Raw genomic sequence first — 5422 nt, 5'->3', positions numbered from 1 at the left:
ACTGCTGAGTCATCTTTGTAGCCCCAATAAATCTAACTCAAGCTTAATCTTACTTCATTATTTTCAGGCAGGGGCAGGTGACCAATGTTTGGGGCAAATTCAGCTTCCTTTGTCAGTCTGAAAGAATGACAAAGAATTGCACTTCAAATGGTAGTCCTGGGATTAGCCACCAAGTGGATGCCCCAGACACAGCATCTTGGTCTCCTGTTGCCATTTTACCCGCTAGCTGCCATTCAAGTACGACTGTGTGGCTCTGATGCTGACGATGGTTTCATTCTCAGCACAAATCTACGCAGCAGAGGGTTGTTGACCGTCACAGAGGAGGAAAATGCGGTTTCCCAGAAACGAAGAGTGAACTTTGGAGGCAGCACTAAAACCCAGAGTGTGGAGGACTGAGACGCTGCTCTAACAGACTTGGCAACCCCGTGCTTCTCCTTGGAACATGAAGCGGTGGGTATCTGGATCATCGGATTCTGGCTTCACTTGCAGGAGTAGACAGGGGCATGGCTGACGCAGGTGTTTCAGTGGAAGCTGGTCAGCACGCTGCAGGGAAGTCAGTCTGTGACGTGTACCTTGCATGGCCCACTTACCTTGGTAGCTTGGGAAAAGGGACCCTCGTGACTCCGTTTCCACAAAACAAAAGGAGATGACGAAGGCGCAATCCCTACTAATTGCTGAAGGATTCCTATAGAGCTAGGAGATTAGAACATGACTGAATAAAGTCAGCCATTGTCACTTTGAGTCATTCCCTGGGGACATTCTGAGGTTTAGATAGAACCTCCATTCAGAGAAATAAATATACAGCCTCTCCACTTTCATATTTAATCTATGGTTCGGAGTTTTTGAGAATCCCAGGGACTGGGAAGATGGCTCAGTCAGGAAGGCGCTTCTCAAGCCAGCATGAGCACCTGAGATAAAGACAGAGTAAAGAAGACAGCAAACATGGACCTTCAGCTTCCATGCACACACACACACACACATACACACACGATCGTGCACCCAGGCAGACATCACATACAAGAAAGAATTTCAAAGATACACAATTCTTTTTTTCTTTTAAAAATACCTTTATTGAGAATGTTGTATAATGTACTTTGATGATATTTGGGGGAGATTTTGACGCATGCCCAACTTCTCCCTATAACTCCTCCCAGATCCACCTCTACCCTCCGACAACTTCGTGTCTTTTTGGTTTCTGTTTGTTTGCTTTGCTAGCACCCGTGGCCTCCAGTGTGTATGCCCATATACTTGTGGGTGTGTGCTCATCCCTCTGAAGTGTGGTTGACCTAAAATAAAACGGCATGCCCTCCCCCTATGGGGGCTCATGAGCCCCTTTTCTACTGCCAAGTCCATGATATCTTGAATCAAAACTTTACTAAGGCTTGGAGTTTTCAGTCTAGCCTGTGAGTTCAAGCCAGAATGGGAGACAAATTCAATGAACAAGTTGAGGAGTCTGGTAAACGTCCATCTTGAGCTCAGGCCAGCTTCGGAGCCCTGACACACAGATTCCATTCCTGTCTTTATTGATCCTCTGCCACATGTGTGAATCAAGGCTCTCGCTGGCAAGTAACAACACACCCACAAACAAAAATTTAGATAAGCAAATTCTCCTCTCTCTCTCTCTCTCTCTCTCCTCTCTCTCTCTCTCTCTCTCTCTCTCTCTCTCACTGGAGATAAAGGTTCAAAATGCAGTTAGTTCTAGGGCTTGGGCACCTTTCTGGGTTCTCAGGCTTTCTTTGGTGACTCGGCCACTCTGTCACAGCTAAACTTGGGAGAGAAATCTCTGAGGCAAATGCAGATGCAGTTCAGGGCACTGTGGACTTGGCTTAGCCTCGTCTGCATGCTGGCCCCACAGATACCATTGTGCCTGGTAGAACTGTATTTTCTGTCAGTAATAAAGACTGAAAGGGGAGCTGAAATGGTTGTATTTCACACAAGAAGTTCATAAATAAGCTGCCCAACATAAACGTCCTGGCTCCCCGTCATTCTCAGCAATTCAGAGACTTCCTCTTTCTTTGCTTCTCCTCCCCTCTCCCCAACCCCAGTCAGCTCACCTCTGCCCCCAGGGCAGCGTCCCCTCTGGCCATCAGCTGTTACTACCCTCTAGGATAAAGGAAGAAAGCAAGAAGGATGTGTGAGCCAGGACATCTATACTGTTCTGCCAGGCAAGCTGGGACACTCACTCCTCCTCCAATGAGGAAATAGGGAATAGAAACAGCTCTGGGAGACCTGAGTAGATGGCTTGGGTTCAGGGTCTCTATTCCTAAGAACTCTGCTGGTGGCCATTTACCTATGACTAAAAACCTGCCTCTGCTTCCAGCTTTCTTCACTCTATAGACTGCTTTGTTTACTGTTGGTTTGCTTTTGTTTTTTGTTTGTTTGTTTGTTTGTTTGTTTTGAGACAGGGGCATACACATTTATGCTGGCTTCAAACTCACTCTGTAGCTTACGTCTCTGAAGCCCTGGCCCTCAGGTTGTCTCTCTCCTAAGCCCTGAGAGTCTCTCAGGCACTGCCACATCTGACTAGATTCTCCTTTTCTTCATTCTCTTGCGGAGAGAAATCTTAACGCTTTCCATGTAGCTGGTGAGTCAAACGTGGGTCCAGTTGTCCTAAATCTGTCTAGGTCCTGAGGAAAACTGTGACCCAAACGAGTCTAGGTCTCATCCACTCTGGATCCAGACTTGCCCCGGGATCACTGAGGAAAGGTGAGAAAGGACAGTGACTGTCTCTAGACTTCAAGTTCACTTTGAGCTCCCTCTCCTACAAGCACATACATGTGCCTCTCATGCTCACGTGTGTGTGTGCATTTACACACTCGCGTATAGCCGCCCATCCCTGTCAATCTCTCACATCAGTAATCCATGCACATACATATGCAAGCATGTACGCTGTCGGGCTGTCTTCTGCTGGTAAATCTGTTCTGTCGCTTGTCTTCCCATTTTTTCTTTTCTCTGTGCATCCGTATATTTTAGAGGTCAGCCCCCCGGCTTTCATACTCACTGTGTCTCACCCGTGCTTTCTAGTCAGACAAATAGTTCTCACTCTAGAAACAAACATGATACATCTGTTTATAAAAACTTAATTTTTTTTTGTGTCGTGTGGTGAGTATGTGTAAGTGCTTGTATGTACCCTCTGAGGCAAGCATGGTGATTGACACCCTGTAATCCAAGCACTTGAGAAGCGGATGCGGGGATCACCCACGAGTTTGAGGCTATCCTGGGGCTACAATAGCAAGCACTCTATTCGAAGAAAGAAAAGAAAAGAGGTGATGAGGAAGAGGGAAAGAAAATAATCTTAAAACACGAAATAACTCAAGTATGGGAAGGTCATTACATGCATAAGGAATACTGGACGTGCCCTTTGCACTGAATTGCCAGAGCAGAGTAGCCAACGTAACTAGGACCCTATTTGGTAGTTGTCTCCCTCACTCAGAAGAGGACTCCATTGGCTGGTCAAGCCAGAGCACTGGTTCTGAACCACGGATGGATTTTTCTGACGACGACACATCCTTGAGATAGTGAGGTTGAGTAGCAGAACGGAACTGGTGACTAATTAAACCCAAGAACAGCTTGAGTGATTTCTTATAATAAACACACACACAGCCAACTGACTGATTGGTCCAAGCCTACATCAAGAATGCTGGATTGCTGACCACCTCCTAGTCACTAGTACAACAGTATCTCTTTTGTTATTGTTTTGTTTGTTTGTTTGCTTGAAGACAGAGTTTCTCTGGGTAACCCTGGCTGTCCTGGAACTTGCTCTGGAGACCAGGCTGGCCTTGAACTCACAGAACCCCCTGTGTCTTCTGCTGGAATTAAAGGTGTGCACCATCACTGCCCTAAAGTATTTCTTAAGGTATGTGGAGGAGGCCAGCAGCAGCAGCATCACCCGGTATCCTGTTAGAAATACAAATCACCAGGCTGCTGAAGACCTACCAAACCAGAAACTCTGCAGAGGGGCTATGCCGTGTGTGTCAACTGCTCCTGCTGGGCATGCTCCCAGGCAGGCTTCTATGTCTCCAGCCAGAGAGTGCCTGTCCTTGGAGGTCCTTTTGTGGCTCCATGCAAGCTAGTCCCTTGCAAGGGACCCTTTTTCCCCCTCACATGTGTTTCTACTGCATGCTAACTCCATGGAGATGCAATGACATGCCTACGAAGTCTGGTCATCTAATCCTGGGCCATTCAGGTTGCTGGGACTTTTCTGTCATCAGGAGCCAGCTCTTTGCTGGCTGGGGAGGGGAATCGAAGCTTTCCTTTTCATTTGGTCCCTCTTGGAACTTTCCTGTTGCACTCCATCTTACCAGCTCGAGGCTACAGAAAGTCAAGGAGCTAAAAACTTGTCTTTACAGTTGTACCTGACGCCTTTGGTCTGTTAACATAATACAATAATAACATAGCACAGTTATGCACGAATACCATAGAAAATACACTGTTCATCATCCTCATCATTATATAGGGTCTCATGTAGCCCTGGTTGGAACTCGTACTTGAGGACGACCTTGATCATCCTGCCTCCTCTTCCTGAATGATGGATTACAGATAAGTTCTACTAAGTTGTCCACGGCGGGGGAGCAACCCTGGGCTTCATGCTTGCTAGGCAAACATCCTACAAGCTCAGAAACAAATCCAATAAAAAATAAACTCTGTAATTTTAGAATCTGAATAAGAGAGGTTTGGGGCATTTACACATACACATGCACACGCACACATACACACACAAAATGGAGACATAGGGTGCACATGCTCCATCTTTATAGGATTTATTAAGCCTTTTAAAAACCAGAGCAGAAGTACAGGTCATGGAAACCCGGCTGACCAGAGGGATCTTTGAAGGCATTTCACAGGATACAAAAGGAGCAATAAGACTACGTTATGTGGTGAAAGCTATTTGCTTTAAAGCACCTGCATTTAGATTTATGATCTATTTAATCTATGATCTATGCTATATTTAAATCTAAATATATCTCTTTATGATCTGGACTAGAAATAGAAACAAAAGATTACAGTGCCACAGCTACTCACTCGCTTGTTGGTTCATTCATTTCATACTCACTGAGCCCCCACAGTACACCCAAGTATGTTTATAGCACCAGGGCCAGTGTGTTAGCCAATGACGACATGCCTCTACCTGACTAGAGCTTGTAGTCGAAGGGGAGAGAGTCAAGTTAGCAAAAGATTTATAACGAAATGTGACGGCTGCTGTCTCAGGACGTAAGGATTTACCAGGAATTCATAGAAGGCTAACACAGCTGCACAGAGACGAAAGAGTAAGAGCCGCACGCGAGGCCAGCGGCTTTGGTGTTGGGACCCCTTTCACAGATGCTTGATACAAAAAGATCCCAAAGTACACTGACCGCAGGAAGGAAGTCTGGGTGGAGGAGACACCTCTGCATTCTGGTGGACGTCAGCAACAGGGATAGGC

The sequence above is a fragment of the Arvicola amphibius genome, chromosome 9 (genome assembly GCF_903992535.2).
Source record: "Arvicola amphibius chromosome 9, mArvAmp1.2, whole genome shotgun sequence".
Taxonomy (NCBI): domain Eukaryota; kingdom Metazoa; phylum Chordata; class Mammalia; order Rodentia; family Cricetidae; genus Arvicola; species Arvicola amphibius.
This window is presented reverse-complemented; position numbering follows the sequence as displayed.